Here is a 16,870-nt window from a genome sequence, read left to right on the forward strand (position 1 = left end):
TAGAGGCTAATTCTAGAAAAGTGTTAACTCGTGAAAGAATTCCTCCCCTAGGGATTCATTCAAATGCCCTAAATTTAAAAAAATTCATTAGGAAAGAAGGAATAGGTGCTGGTTGTTCATTTACATTCCCTAGTCTTCTGCTTGTCTCTTAAAACTCCCTGTAATGCCACATGGCTAAAAATTCTGAGGAGTGAAATTCCTCAGGTTCTAGAATCTAAGAGGCTGAATGTCATCAATATACTATGATCAGAAAGTCCACCTTTTGCTGGTTTGTGAATCAATGCAACAAAAAGATGGCTAGCTTCACATTTAAACATTTAAGCCCTTCACTGGATGTTTGCAAAGAGTCACTTAATCATTTTGTAGGTCTGAGTTTTATGTATTGAATTTTCATAAGATTGGCGTTTGCCTGTTTTCAGAAAAAGTAAAATTTGGAATGAAGACTACAAATTGATAAATCTCCCTCCTCCCCTCTCACTTCAGGATTTTGGGGATCCAGAGTGCCACACACTGAATATAAAAATCAGCTTTAACTACTTGAGCTGTGAGCCTGCCACTATTCCATCATTTAATTTTGTTTATTCCAAGAATGAATTCCCGGAATTGGTATTATTATGTTCCTGATGGTTTTCTCCCTTTTTGGAATTTTTCTAGTGTCTGTATTTTATAATGGTTATTTTTTGCTGTAGCTTAAATGTAAACAATCTGATGCAATAGGAAAGAGTCCCAGGTTTGTTGTTAAAGGATGAGGATTCAAGTCTTGGCTCAGCTACAGGTTATTAAATTTTTATCAAGTCACCTACCCAGCCTCTTACACCCATCAGGGAACGTGGACACGGTCATTGTCTCTGTTTCAAGGGTGCTGTGGGTGACGGAGAACCCACGTGGAAGCAATTATGAGCACTACAATAATGTCGACAATCGCTTTATTGGCTGTTGTTCTATTTGCTTTGCATGTGTAACTCCTTAAATCCTCATTCCAGCTCTATTACTGTCCCCATTTAGCAGATGAGGACACTGAGGCACAGAACTTACTAAACACTTGCACGTCACTGTGGTCAAGGGCAGAGTTGGGACTTGGGCTTGGTCTAGCCCCAGAGCCTGTGTTCGTAAGCATTGTACCCCGGCAGGTAGTAAAGCACCAAGCACGTGTAAACGTACTGAGGAAAACGTTTTCAACTGAGCAGTTTGCCCAGGGAATAGTGTCTGAAACATCTCTGTAATTTTCTGTGTATTTTCTCCCGCGCTCGTTCTGCTGACCATTGTGTCCGCTGCTTCTTGGTCAAGTTCTCGCTTTGTGGTTGTGGTTTTTCCCTGCTGTGGCCGCTTCCCTTCCTAGCAGGAGTGTGGAAAGCTGCGGAGGAGCTGGATGATCAAGTGGAAAGAATGAAAAGACTTCTTGCTTGGCTTCCCAGGAGGAGCAGAGATGCTTGCTTATGGACTCCAGGTGCCTTTTGAATCATTTCTGTTCAGAAGCGAAATCTGCCCCGTGAGCAGTGTGTTAAATGAGAGTTCTTGGCAGTCTTGGTAGGGGAAGCTTGGGAAGGCTCTGAGAATAAACTGCTTTCCCCAAGCCTTCCTGTGGGGTGGTGCTCGGCCGCGGCAGGCGGTGCCCCGTGCCCCGAACCCTATGTCCCCGTGCCCCCCATCGTACCCTGCCCGTCGTGGCCTGGTACTTCTCTTGGGCTTGGGGCCCAAGAAAAGTTGCTGGTGAGCAAGCCCTTGCTGCTTGTTCCAACACGGGGCACTGATGCCTCCATAGGAGTTCTCCTCACACCTCACTGCGGGGTCAGGTTTTGCAGGCAGAGACAGGTAGTTCAAGGGAGAAGTTGCCGTGTCTTGTTTTGGTGATGTGTTATTTATTTGCACCTTCATTTAAGCCCCTTGCAGAAGGAAAGGGGGGATGGTGCTCCCTTTCTCCACCTCCCAGGGGAGCATTTGCAGGCTCCGAAAGCCTGAGACTCTTCGTTTTGTCCAGTTCAGGCTCCAGACGGGGGCTTTTCTGCTGGGGACTTGCTTGCCCTGCCAGCGGCTGCTCCCAGATGGCATTTGGAGGGTGACTTTTATAAGTGATTCAAATAAGCCCCAAAGATACAAGCTTTGCTGCAGAGACACCCTTGCACGTCTTTGACTCTCAATGGCATGAGCTGTGTTTATGGAAGAGGGAATCTGCTTTGAGCTGCTTAATCTTCTACATCTTTGATTATTGAATCCTTCCTTAGAAACGTAAAGGACCGCAGTCCTACAGCAGGTAGCGTCTACACAGGTAAGTTAGACTGTGAAGATCACAGATAAAGCACTTTCCAAATGATTCTCCCCTGAAATACAGCAAAGATAAACTAGATTGCTCTTTAAGTAGAAAATATGTGCACGTCTGCCTCTTATCTACTCTTCCACTTTGAAGATCTATACAAAATAGCAGCCATATTTTAGTAATAGGGGGGAAATTCAGGGATGTTCCATTTTTAATCTTACTGAGATTTTACATAGGTCATGCGTTTTGTAGAATCCATCCCTGCTAGCGTCCTGGAGGGAACAGAGAATTTATTGTCTTTCTGATATGGAATACAATTGGAGTCACTCATACACCCATTTTAGGTGGTAAACTGTGAGGAGAGGCACTTAGCGCCCATGGTAAGGAAATCCCAGCTGCTGTCAATAAATGAATCAGTAACTGGTTCTTCTCTGTATCTTCACCATTGAATCCGCATCACTGATTATGCACATAAAGCTCAAGGGCTGCTTGTAAATGAGTCGTAATAATTGCAACCATGTATTTGAAGTGATTAGCACAAGGGCTTTATTGGAATTTAGGAAATAATAATGACGATCTATAGGAATCTATGATTCAGATATCAAAATGGTCTTCAGCTTTTTCCTCTTGGTTTTGAATATGTAATTACAATCTGAAGTAAAAAATAATTTGGTTCTCCCTTGAGTTTAGACAGGTGCCTATCCCTTGTGAGTTAAAGAAAGCAGGACGCATTGCTGCCTCATCTGGGTTTGACTGTGGCAACTGATGAGTAGAGAAAATGTGGAAACTTCAAGTTTCCAAATGAAAAGTAAGGAATTTGGAATGTGATTGGGTTTGATTGGAGTGAAAAAGGAGTCTTTCTAAAGCTATTGGTAATGGTGGCATTTTTCTTTTTATTTTTTTAGTAGTATTTTTCTCTGACAGCTCTAATTAACTTCTTTAAGCGTATCAAAACCATTCTTGGTGTACAGATTTTTTGCTATTATGATTTGGTATATAATATGTTGTGATAGCGGATGTAACACCTTATAGTTTTTGTTTGCAATTGGAGGGGAAAAAACAGTTGATACAAATAATTTAGTTTACATTTTAAAATGTCAAATTAAAATTTTCTGTAAAAGCTCAGAGCGCATGTTAAACCATCCTCATGATTTGCTGGAGATCTGAATTGGTGGAAATATTTGAAATGTCTTCAAAGCAAAGGGAGCTGAAAAATAATTATGATACATCACTTAGTGAATTAAAGTGTTCAGAATATAAGGTGCTATTTTAGGTTGCCCATCTTTGGCTGATATTTAGGACTTAAGAGCAACATCTGTCCTTACATAGATATTAATTGTTCCAAATTGGGAAGAATTAAACCCTTTCCTTCCAGCCCTAGCTCCTCTGATGATGTAATTAATTATAGGTGCCTGCAGTGAGGTCTATTTTAAGGCTGAGCTTAGTCCCAGCAAAAGTCAGTTTTCTGTAAGCTGAATTTTAATTTCCTGTAAAATGAATTCTGAGCCCCATAGTGTTCCACCACAGAATTGGAGATATGTTCCCCTGAAGCCACCCCATAGGCTGAGTCTTTGGGCACTTTCCAGCACTTTCCAGCCTTGGGGCTGCCTCCCCGCAGGGCTTCTCCTGCCTGGGTGATGGCAAGGGGCTGGCTTTGTCTGCAGCTCTGGGCTGTGGGAGTGTGCTGGGGTGATGCACAGAGCTTGGGCTTTAAAGTCTGCTAGGCTGAGGCTCAGATTTCAGGCTGGGTCTGGGATTCTCGTTCGAGCCTGGAAAGTTGAGTTAGTTCTCCACTTCACTGATTATTTTAGCTTAAAAATCTGCATATGTTGAATTTACTCATAATAAGGAAATTTTCTCAGGCATACTGAGTATTTAAACATAGATACATGTCGTGACATCACATACAGTATGAAAGCGCCTTTCCCAGCCCCAAGACTTGACGTAAGTCTGTCCTGTACCCCTGGACACGGCAGGACCCATCTTGCCCTGGAATCAGCCGCTCTGACGACCCTCAGTTTCTCACCTGTGTAATGGGGCTAATGTCCTCGATGCAGTGGACTTGGGGCTTCTCACTGTCTCCAGTGCTGTCCTGGAACTGAACTGCAATGATATGTCGACATCATTCCATTTACTGTCAGTCAGTTTTAGTGTAATCCAGATATTGTTTTCTTCGCTTTGCTTCTTCAGTTGTGCTAGTCTTGCCTTAAGGGTGACCCCTGGCTGCCCACTGCACCAGTGTAGCGATGCTGATCTTATCGGTGCCATCGTTTGTGGCCTGCCTTCTCTGTGCCGGTGCTGTACTAGTTGCCGTACGTCTGTTAATCTTGTTGAATCGTCACAGCTCTGCAAAAAGGGAACCTGCTCATTTCTCAAGACTCACCCCAAAAGCGGACCTGTCCGTGAATGTTCCGGACTTCCCTTCCTGGGAGGTTAACTGTGCATCGTGCGGCCCTCGACTGGGCTGGCCCCTGGGCACACTGTCCTCCCTCCATCCTAGTCCATATTCCATATTCCATAGGATGGGGTGAGGAAAGGTGTCTCCCTGGCCCCTGGATCCCAGGACCCGATTGGGAAAGGCGTACTCAACAGAAGATGGAATGACCTAATGACTGGACGGTTGACTGGTTTGCCAGGGCTGTCCCTCTGGATTTAGCACACATCTTCCAGTATTTGGCACGAGGCACAGGTCACGGCCATCGAGAAGCTGGCTTTGCCCCGTGGTGGGGATGGCTGTGGCGGGAAGTGATGACGCTCTCCACAGCGAAACCACAGACAGAAGGACCCTGAGCACGGTGGGTGTTTTCTAGCTCAGGCTCCTGCTGCATTAAAGAGTCTGGGATAATTAAAAACAAAAACAAAAACAATGTCATGTGCCAATTTTAGAGCATTTTCTGTATTGAAAGAACATCTGTCCTATGGGGAAACAATAGATAGTTGTTAGAAGTTTCTCCACCTGAGTCAGCAGAATTGCTGTAAACCTCTCTTACCTTGCCTTGGCCTTCCAGTGTACAAAGAGAAATGCTAATCGATACGCTCCATGGATTTATAAACTGGTGATAGGTCAATAATAGATTCGTGTGGAAAGCATCTGGCCCAATTATTGCAGAGAGCCCAGCCTTCTGTATTCAAGAGCATTTTGGTGGGAGAGTACAATATGTGGCAGCAGATTTTTCTGATTAGTTTAAATCCTTGAAAGTAAATTAAATGAAAGAAAGAAGGCAGTTTCAGAAATTAAATGGAACTTGAAATATTCCAATTTTAAATCGGAGCTATGTTGTAAACAACATGGCATAGCAGCAAAAAGCCAGATGGAAGATTTATTTTTAATTGGCTTTTTCCTATTGTGAAATTAATATATGATCATTGAAACAAGGAGAAAAATATGAAGATGAATTAAAATCACCTGTTTCATTGACAAGACGGCCCTCATTAATGTTTTGGTCCGTTTCCCTCCCCTTTTTCCTACTCTTTTTACTATTAGCTTAACATGATGTTATGCAGATTTATGTGTGAAATGTCTTGAAATTATTAAACCGCCCTCTCCCTGACTTTGGTATTTTATTGCCCAGTGTAAGGCCCTCTGAAACCACTGTCCATGGTGCTTCCCTCTTTGTGACTCTGTAAAGCCTCTCCTGGGTCCTGCTGATGGCTGAAAATAATAGTGTTTCCAGGTCAGACTAAAAGCAAACACGCTGTGGAAATACTGTTCAATGTAGTCAGTGGTTGGGGGTTAAAAATGTTCAAGAATTTATTCACGCTGTCCAGAATCCTTTTGGAAAAATTATAGAACTTTTCGAAACCTGTCTGATTTAACTAAGTCTAGCGATGTTGCATACCTACCACATAACATGGGCTTTCAGGTCAGCAGGAGCCACTCGCTCTGTGTATATTCTCTGCAGATAGCTTTGCTTTTCCGCGTTGTAACCGTGTGCACACTTGAGTAGAACAAAACCTCCTGGAGAGAGAAGACAATGCCTTCTTTATTTCTATATTCTCAACTACCCTTAGTAGATGCTTAGTATTTGCTAAATGATGTTTGTTAATTTTTACTTGTGGGTTAGATTCTGATCAGTAGAATCTTAGAATTCTAGGGCTCAGAGCACCTCCAGAATGTGCTTTCAACTCTCTCATTTTCTGTGCTTGGAAACCATGAACTGAACTTACCTTGGCAGGTAGGAAAATAAAATTGATACATATATATTTTTTTAATCTTTGAGGAATAAAATAACTCAAGTGAGCATTATCTAAAAAAAATAAGCATTTTTTCTGATGCTTTTTCATAGTAATAGTATGGAACTGTTAATTAGTTGTACAACAAAAAAGTTAGACAACAAAAGGGCTCTGCAGGTCCAGACTCCTGTGGGTTAGGTCTGTGCCTCGCCCCTGCTCTTCAAAACCTTACTACTATGTGGGCTCCGAGGACGAGCGGCCACGGTGACCCAGGCAGCTCCCGGACATGCAAATCCTCGGGCCCTAGCCCGGACCTCCTGGGTCAGAATGAGCGGGTTTTCACGGTCCTCTCGCCTCCAGAGTCCCTGTGGAGTTTGACACCTCCGCTCTGGTGACAGACAGTGTCGGTGGAACACCAGACTGCAGAGTGGTCAGCCCTGGCCATTACGTGTAAGTGGAATTAAACGTTAATTTCAGCTTATTTGGTGGTTCCATGAGCATCCTCTCCCTGCCAGTGTTAACATCAGGTGGCGAAAGGTGATTGCCAGCAGTGACATTCTGGAAGGGTGCCCACCTGCTCGTGTGAAACGTGGCGCCCTGTGCAAACCAGCCTTGGTGCACTCTGGGTGTGGAGCAGGGACGGGGAGGAAATGAAGGTTCTGGGCATGTCCTGTTCACCTGCGGCAGAGGCTGGAGACACGCTTCTTGCCAGGAAGGGATCAGCGTATGTGGTTGCCACTGAGGCCCTACAGGCACACAGTTGAAAGCTGCTTGCCCCTCTCCATACGCCACCCGGAGTTAATATTTTCCTCGTGGTTCTTCTGGACATCTTCCATGGGGGTGATTGGAAGTGCTTCCAGCTGTTTCTGAGAGCTGATGCGAGCACTTCAACTCTTGTTCGGCGGCGTCCCTATGCGTGAGAAAATGCTCACCATGGAAGGGGTCCAGAAGAACGAGGCAGCATTTTGAATGTGTGCAGAAGATGGGGGGATAACTTTGGAAAATCATTTCCAGCTGACATGCCTAGGGATTTAGTGGCCAAGAGTCTTATGGATTCCAGGCTCCGCAATTGAGAATGACGATGGGTGGGGTTAGCTGGTGTGAAGTCATAATTAGAATTAGCAAGGCTCCCCACGTGCAGCCTGGGAGGCTACGGGGCTGAGCAGCACAGCCTGGGTAACCCCGCTAAGAGCTGATGGTGACTGCCTGTCCCTTATGGCCGATTGGCTTTGCCAGCAGCCGTGCAAAGCCCAGTGACCCCGTCCACAGACTCTGGAATGGCAAGGCCAACTCTCTTTGAGGCCATAGCTGCAAATTGGGGAAAAGTTAGTGTTAAGTTCTCAAAATAAATGAAGTCTCCGTAAGAAGAACCAGTAGAGGTTGATTGCTCTTGTTGGTTGATCCCGTGGCTCTAGGAAGGCTAAAACTACCCACTTATTTCTCATACCGTTTCTGAGATTAACATCCTACGAAAGAAATGCAACCAGCCCATTGGCCATTTTATTTCTTGGTGATGTCATCATTTTCTTCTATAACAAAAATTCCTTTTTTCCTTCTTTTGTATTTTGTGTCAGATTGGTAGGCTGAGCCACTGTGTATTTAAAAAAAATCACCATTGTTGCAGTTGGTAACAGTTAAAAAAATTTTTTTTATTAGAGAAGTTGTAGGTTTACAGAAAAATTGTGCAGAAAATACAACATTCCCACAAAGCCCCCCATTATTAACACTTTGAGTTAGTGTGGTATCTTTATTACAATTGATGGAAGAACATTATAATTGTACTATTAACTGTAGTCCATAGTTTACATTAGAGTTCGCTGTTTGTGTTGTACAGTCCTATGATTTGTGCATATACCTCATTTTGTTTATTCGTTCATTTTTGATGGACACTTGGGTTGCTTCCACCTTTTGGCTATTGTGAATAATGCTGCTGTGAACATTGGTGTGCAGTTATCTGTTTGAGTATCTACTTTAAATTCTTTTGAGTATATACCTAGCAGCAGGATTGCCAGGTCACATGGTAATTCTATACTTAGCTTTCTGAGGAGCCACCAAACTGTCCTCCACAGCAGCTACACCATTTTCCATTCCCACCAATGATGAATGAGTGTTTCTGTTTCTCCACATCCTCTCCAACACTTGTCGTTTTCCATTTTTTAATAGTAACCATTCTAATGGGTGTGAATTGGTGTCTCATTGTGGTTTTGATGTGCATTTCCCTAGCGGCTAACGATGTGAAGCATCTGGCATCAGTTATTAACCCTGTAGGAAAAGCGAGGATCTCAGAATACCACATACCAAAGCCTCTGGGATGCTTTCCAATGGGGGAAATCCAGTCCTGTTCATTATTTTATCGTGTGGAGGACTTAGTGTTGATAGTTGCCATAAAACAAAGGCCTTTTAGGAAGTGTCTTAGATGATCAGATGGTTTAACGAGGCCTCCTTGGTTTTGCCAAATGAGATTGAGTTTCACGTGGGTTTTATCAAGAAGGTCATGCCTTACAGTTTTGATTTAAATGCCTTTTAATAAATCAAGAGTGTGCCTGCTTTCTTGGAGCTGTTTGCTCTGCAGATGTTTCCTGAGCATGGGCTCTGCTGGGCACCTCACCAGTGTTCTTGAGATTAACGTCCCCACAGGTGCTGGGGACATCTCGGTTTCTTTCAGGGGACAGTGGGGAGACTTGAAAGAATTCCTCACGGGAGAATTGTAGGTACAGGGTTCCCCTTCATGGGATCACTGCCAACGAAATTTGAATTTCCACATTTGTATGTTCATGTAAGTAGGAGGTGATTGATATAGTTAACCTCATTCTATAGGGAATATTAAAGGACTAATTGAGGATGTAGTTTGGAAACAGGAATGTCAAAACACTTAAGTAACACTGCCTTTGTATTTTAAATAACCCAAAGGCATGTCTTCTACTTTTATAGCACTTCTAGAGCATTCAGGATCAGAATAATAGTAAAATCCTACTTGCGGGTTCCCATGTGCTAGTAAAGAGCTTTACATTTAAATTAGTGTTTGTGCTTAGAGCTTGTGGCCTATTTCAGAGGCCTTGAAAAGAAACGTGAGATGCGCTAGCCCTCAGCTGGAGTAACCGGCGCTTTCCCATCGAGGTTTCATGGCAATCAGATCAGTAAAATCACCATTTTCATGCCTCGGTCAAAGTGAGAGGGAAGTTATTTTCAGGACAACAATATTATCAGAATATACAGGAACTGGACTTTGGATTTTTACATTCACACACATATGTTTTGGGACACGAGAATTAGAAGAAATGTTGATATATTTTGAGGGCCAGCAACATGAATGGTGGTCTGTTTTCAAGGTCATAAAATTACTCCTTTTGAAGAAAAAATGAGGCCCATCCCTGCCAATTTAAATTATTGCATAGCCCCATCTCGGATGCTTCTCACTTGGGAGGACCTACCATCAAGCCCCCCCCTCTAAGTGGATTCTGTTCATCTTACTTTTCCTTTGTCCTGCTTGCTCTACGATTTGGTTTAACAGCAGCTGGAGAAAGTATGTCAGGTCCATCCTGGCTGTGGCGTCAGCTCAGGACCAGAGGGAGCCACAGGGCACTGAGTGAGGACTCCAAGGCGGGAGTACATTTTTGGCACAATAGCGGGGAGCAGTTGGCCCGGACACTGCTGAGTAATTGGCTTTCCAGGGAGGTAAAGGACTGGAGTTGTCCCTGGGTGTGAGACTTTGCAGGAAACAGAATGAAATAATTCTGTGTGTTGAATCCAAGGATAATAACATTACAAGGGCAGACCCTAACTAAGTACTTCACTTTTACCATTTTGACAGTAAGCCGAAGATACTGTTATCTCCATTTGATTTGTGAGGAAGCAGGAAACGTGGCCACTGATTGGTCTGCGGTGTAGGAGATCCTGCGATCTTAACCCTAGTGAATCCTTTATTCTATATGGTGCTTTCAGAATGTTTTATGTTTATAACATCCGTGTGCATCTTGTTTTTCCTTAAGTATAGCTCACGATTCATTGCTGTGCTTTATCTACTTTTCCCGCTAGAGGTTAAGAATACTTTTGTTCTGAGATTATCCAATTCTAGTCATTTGTCAATATGTAAGCACATTAACTTTAAATGTGTTCGCTGTTAAAAAGCATGGCTGAGCTGCCAAAAGAGTAGTAAATGTTGAGAAAGCTGCGGAAACATCATTTCAGTTTCTTCTGTTTCTTGCTATTTTTGGTTGCTATTTGGATTGTCAGTGATTATGAAATTAATCCATTTAGAGTAATTACAAAAAACACCTAAGAGTCCTTTTTTAAAAAAATCATAAAACATTTCCATCCCCGACAGTGGGAAAAGAACATCCTTAATGGAAGTCATCACCCAGAAATACAGCTGTGCCAGTCTGAATGTATTATGTCCCCCAAATGCCATTATCTTTGATGTAATTTTGTGTGGGCAGAGGTATCAGTGTGTTGATTAGATTGTAATTCTTTGAGTGTTTCTGTGGAGATGCGCCCCGCCCAACTGTAGGTGATGACTCTGATTAGATAATTTCCATGGGGGTGTTGCACCGCCCATTCAGGGTGGGTCTAAGTTGATCACTGGAGCCATATAAATGAGCTGACAAACACAAGGAATTTGGTGCAGCTGTGAGTGACGTTTTGAAGAGGAGCTACAGCCAAGAGGGACACTTTGAAGAAAGCACAGGAGCTGCAGATGAGAGACATTTTGAAGATGGCCATTGAAAGCAGACTCTTGCTGCAGAGAAGCTAAGAGAGGACAAACACCCCAAGAGCAACTAAGAGTGACATTTTTGAGGAACTGCAGCCTAGAGAGGAATGTCCTGGGAGAAAGCCATTTTGAAACCAGAACTTTGGAGCAGACGCCAGCCGTGTGCCTTCCCATCTAACAGAGGTTTTCTGGACACCATTGGCCATCCTCCAGTGAAGGTACCCAATTGCTGATGTGTTATCTTGGACACTTTATGGCCTTAAGACTGTAACTGTGTAACCAAATAAACCCCCTTTATAAAAGCCAGTCTGTCTCTGGTGTTTTGCATTCTGGCAGCATTAGCAAACTCTAGAACAACAGCCATTTACAGAAAGGGAATATTGTGGGATTTTAAAACATGTCAACTTTCAAATAAAAAAAATGATTGCCGCTTTATTAAGGCATCGCTTACATACCATAAACTTTACCAATTGTAGGTATATATTCAATGATTCTAATCATTGTATAGATTGTGCAGTCCTCACCGCAGTCCAGTTTTAGGTTTCCATCATCCCGAAGTCCCCACGTGCCCATTTGCAGTCAGCCCCGCTCACACTCACAAGCTGATGCTGGGTTTGCAGAGCTCGCTGTGCTGGACACTTCGCCGCGGTCTGCGTCCTGTCCAGCCCGTTGTGGTGAGCACTGGGTTCACTGAGGTTTCAGAAGAGCCTTGCAGCAGAAAAAATTATTTAGCCGATTTCAGTATCACAGGCCACTTACTGTCTTTGCACATACGGTGTTTCTGAATTAATTCCAACCTCAGGCAGCCAGGAGGAGAGATGCTGAACGCTCAGGCACGATGGAGTAGTAGTTACCCTCGAACGCCCACAGACCACCCTCAGAGGTCCGTCCAGGCCTGTGCCATCTGTGCCCCGCTGGCCCACGTTTCTTTGCTACAGCCCAGAAGACCCCTGAGAGACCGATGGTGTCGAATTATGTGAACATATCTGCAACCGTCTGTCTTTTTCCTTTTTCATAGTTAAAATATGTTCTCTGCGTGTGTTGTCTGTTTCTTGGGTGAGGCCCAGTTATTTTGTCATCTCCCTCATCCCCTCTTCAAGGCCATTTTCCCACTTGTCCTCTCATCGCTTTACCACTGAGGATGTTCCAGGACTTTTTATTGCCTGTTTCTCTGGTGTGGAGGAAAGAGATCTCATTGTGAATTCCAGTATCCTGCCACGCGGGAAAGCGTCACCTGGGGGGATTTTCTTTGGCTGAATCATAACTGGGTGCCCTTGTAGTTCAGTGTTACGGCTCATCTGCCTTTTGGATTCCAGGGACGTTTGCATATTCTTTGTGTAGAGCTCCTTTTGGTGGTTGTTTAAAGCCATCTCTAAACCTGAAACACTGCTGGGTCTCACCTGCAGGGCTTCTCGCAGGTGGGGAGGAGAAGCTGGTCTCCAGCCGAGGCCTGGAGGTTCTGGGCCCGTTCCTCAGCCGGTGCTCCTTTTCCTGTCTGCTCCTTGTCACCCGCTTGGCCACATGCCCGAAGGATTTGTGGTGGTGGCTGACCACGGCAGAGAGCGGCCTGCAGATCTTTTCTGGTCTATAGTTTTTAAGGCCCCCTTTGACTATTTCTCTTGAGTTGTTTTTTGTTTTTTTTTAGACTTTTTATTTTGAAATAATTTCAAACTTATAGGAAAGTTGCAACTATAACACAGAACTAGCACAGAGAACTCTGTGTTACCAGACAACCCAGGTCTACTAGCATTTAACATTTTGGCTCACACACCCTTCCTCCCTCCCTCCTCCCTTCCTTCCAACTTTCTAACTTTCTAATTTCTCTTTCTAATTATCTTCCTTCCTTCCATCCATCCATCCTTCCATCTATCCAACCATCTTCTTCCTTTGTATCCATTTATCCATCTATCTGTCCATCCACCCATCAACCCTTCCAATCCATCCATCCATCCATCTTTATTTTCTAAATATTTGAGAGTAGACTGCATACGCCATGCTCCTTTACCACTTAATTATTCCACACATATTTCCTAAGAACAAGGATATGCATTATGTAACTACGTTGAGTACAGTTTTCAAATTGAATTGTTTTTTATTTTAATTCCCTTTAGCTCAGGCTAACAAGAAATAAAAATAACAGAATGAAAAAAAATTCAATTATAATGATTTAAAACAAAACCAAACCCTTCATCTTTAACTGTATTTTTCTTGTTTTATCTACAATAGTGCCTCTTAAATTTGGGGCACCACATTCCCATTTGAAAATCATTTGGATGCTGTAACCATATTCCCAGGAAAGTTACATTTCGCAGATGAGGTAGCATTTATTTTTTCTGTTAAGTGTTTATCAACCTTCAGTCTTTTATTCTCTTCTCCTTTGGGAAATTTATCTGTCCCTGATACTTATTCACTGAGTGACATAAATCACTTGTTTTAGATCGTCTTTACTTCCTTTACACTTAGCATTGCTTTCCTTGAAGCAAGCAGGAGGGAAGAGACCGAGCCCAGAAAAAGACGAGAGGGTAAATCTGTCACCTGTGTCCTTTCATGCCTTTGATTATCAAAATAAAGATCTGGCTTTTGAGAGACGTTTCCTGCTCAGAGAGAAATTGTTCAGTTTGGTTGAGCACGGGTTGCTTTCTTCGCTTGGTGGGGGTTCGTCATCTGAACGAAAGGCCCAGTGCTTCTCACAAGGGAGGCCCAAACCGAGGGGCCTCCTCAAACCATCCCTGCATCCTTCGCTCTCCTGCTTTCCCCTTTTGTTGGGGACTGACTCAGGCGTGTCCACGTCCGAATCCACATTCCTCTGGGCATGAGCCCATTTGTAAGGAAGAGCTTTTGATATTTGATTGATGGTGAGGTGTCGCCAGGTGTTAATCTGTGTAACTGGAGGCCTCCTAAAGAGAGGAAATTCAGATGCAGTCCGTCAGAAGAAGCCAGAAGTCAGAGAGGGGAGAGAGATGGCCACGCAGTGGAGGATGTCCATCGCCAGACACCACCGACCCCAGGGAAAGTGTGGTCGCACTGACATCTTGGTGTTGGACTTCTAGGCTTCAAAACCGTGAGACAAGAAATGCTCGTTGTCTAAGCCAGCCCGTGTGTGGCGTCTGTCGTAGCGGCTCCGGCAGACTAGGACACCTTACACCTTACTCTCTTCCTCTCAGCCGAGTCTTAATTCGTGTGAGATAAACTCACTTTTCTTTTCATCTCATCATCTCTCTGGCTTTAGAATGTCTCTTCTTTTACAACAGGGGCTCTAGAGAACCCATCATCATTTTGTCCTGTGCTTTACGATTTTCAAAGTGATGACATGTTTCCCATCTGATGGTTCTGCAGCTCCTAGAGGAAGCCCACGAACGCATTCCAGTAGTGACATTTTTTTAAATGTCTTTTACAAACTACAAATAAAACTGTTGCTTAAAATTTTTTCCCTTAAAAAGGAATCTGCTTTAGGCCACCAAGGATGTATCAAGTATCCAAGCATAATAGTTAGTGGAGATCAAGTGAGAGCCCCCACAACACATTTCTCAGTTGGTTAATCACTCAGCAGAATGCCACTTGGTAATGGGGTTGGTTGTTGTTACTGCTTTTTAAATAACTTTTTTTTTTTTTAAATAATTTCAACCTCACAGGACAGTTAAACAATAATATGGTTCCCCTACAGGGAACTCCAGCAGACTCCTACTGCCATATCCAGATCCACTAATTGTAACATTTTGCCACATTTGCTTTATTGTTTGTCTGTCATCTATTAGCATCTAACTGTGGAAACCTGTATACAACATAAATCTTCCCATCCCAACCCTTCCCAAGCATACAATTCAGTGGGGTTAATAGTCATGATGTTGCAGTGCCCTCACCACCATCCACACTAGAACTTTCCCTTCATCCAGCTAGAAACCCTGTACTCATTTTGCAAAAATTCCCCATTACCCCTGCCCCACCCCTGGTCACTTGCACTCTACTTTCTGTCTCTCTGAGTTTGCACATTCTCTGGTATTTCCATTGTGGTTCCCATGGGTTAAATTTAACACCCTAAATCTTTAATAGTCTCCTTTTCCTTTGATACCAACTTAACTTCAATAGCATACACAAACCATGTTCCTGTATCCCTCCATCCCCCACTTTTATGTATGTTTACAAATTGCATGTTTATACATCGTGAGTCCAAAACCACTGATGTATCATTACTTTTTATGCATTCACCTTGTAGATCCTGTGGGAAGCAAAAACTGGAGTTACAAACCAAAAATATAATACTACTGGCCTTTACATTTATCCTTGTCGTTACCCTCACCTGACATCTTTGTTTCTTCACGCTGCTTCAATCTGTTGTCAGCTGCCCTTTCCTTTCAACCTAAATCGGCCTTTAATCTGGTTGAGGCTCCTTGTACGTGTCACGCTGCTTTTCTCTTGCAGCTTTCAGAATTCTCCGTTTATCTTTGGTATTGGACAGTTTGATTATAATATACCATGTTGTGGGGCATCTTGAATGTGTATATTCCTGTCTTTTGTTTAACTTGGGAAGTTTTCATCCATTATTTCTCTGAATATTCTTTCTTTTCCTTCTGGGGCTCCCACAGTGTGTATGTTGGTAAGCCTGAAGGCGTCCCACAGGCTCCACAGCCTCTCTCCACTTTTCCTCACTCTTCTTTCTGCTCCTCAGACCAGATGATTTGAATTGTCATATTGTCAGGTTCTCTGATTCTTTCTTCTGACGGCTCCAATCTCATGTTTAACCTCCTAGGGAATTTTTAATTTATCTTACTTTAGTCCTCAGTTCTGTTTATTTCCATTTCACAGTTCTATTTCTCTACTGATATTCTCTTTGTGTTCATCTGTCATCTTCCTTCTTTCTTTTAGTTCTTTGCCCATGTTTTCCTTTAGCTCTCTGAGCATACTTAGGACCGTTTTTGAAAAAGTCTTTCTCTGAAATATCCCAGGTCCGATCTTGCTCACAGATGGTTTCAGAGGCTTTAATCTTCTCCTTTGCCGGGGCCATCCCTGCTGTTTTGTAACCTTTTGTTGAGACTTGGACATTTTGATACACAAATGTGTATCTCTGGGATCCTGAGGCATCTGTTCCTTAAGCTTGCATCCAGGAAATGTTATGACAGAGCTTTCCTGGAATGCCAGGAGATGACAAAAACACAAAGGGAAAAAAAGAAAACGCGTCTCCCAGCCTTTGCAGACTGCCTGTGTGGGTGCCCTTCCTGTGTGGGTGAGTTTAGAGAAGCTCCCGGCCAAAGCGTAGGGGCCTCCTGACCCGTCGGCTCCTGTGTCATTTCCCCGTGTGCACGGACACGAACGGACCCTCTGCCCTAGCAACTGGTTTCCTCACAGTCCTGGGCACTGCAGAGAGTGTCCGGCAGCCAGCAAGCCCCTCCCGTGGCAGCACGTCTGCAGGAGAGCTCGGGGAGCCGCTTCTGTTCGGAGATGGCGAGTCCCTCGGGCCACCGCCAGACGGATTGGGCCAGACGCACGTGCTCCCGGTTCGTGGTTGAGCGTCACTCTGCTCCGTCGGGAACCGGGCCAAGGACCCGGACTGGTGGCCTGGGCAGCTCCGCACCGAGCCAGCGAGGGGCAGGGGAGGGGTCAGCCAGGGCGCCACGGCCTTGCCCGCTGTGATTGGCCTTTTCCTAGACTCGGTGCTCGCCCGCCCTGTGCCTGCAGGCCTTGAGCTGGTTCCTGGAGATTTAAGGAAGATGTTTCTGCCAGTTCTTGCTGGTTGCTCA

General features: G+C 44.0%; 1 protein-coding gene across 6 annotated transcripts in view; it reads left to right on the forward strand.

The window, feature by feature from the left end:
• Positions 1-16,870, forward strand: part of DCLK1 (doublecortin like kinase 1) — a 321,432-nt gene that overhangs the window by 29,204 nt on the left and 275,358 nt on the right. The window lies entirely within an intron of this gene.

The sequence above is a fragment of the Choloepus didactylus genome, chromosome 12 (genome assembly GCF_015220235.1).
Source record: "Choloepus didactylus isolate mChoDid1 chromosome 12, mChoDid1.pri, whole genome shotgun sequence".
Taxonomy (NCBI): Eukaryota; Metazoa; Chordata; class Mammalia; order Pilosa; family Megalonychidae; genus Choloepus; species Choloepus didactylus.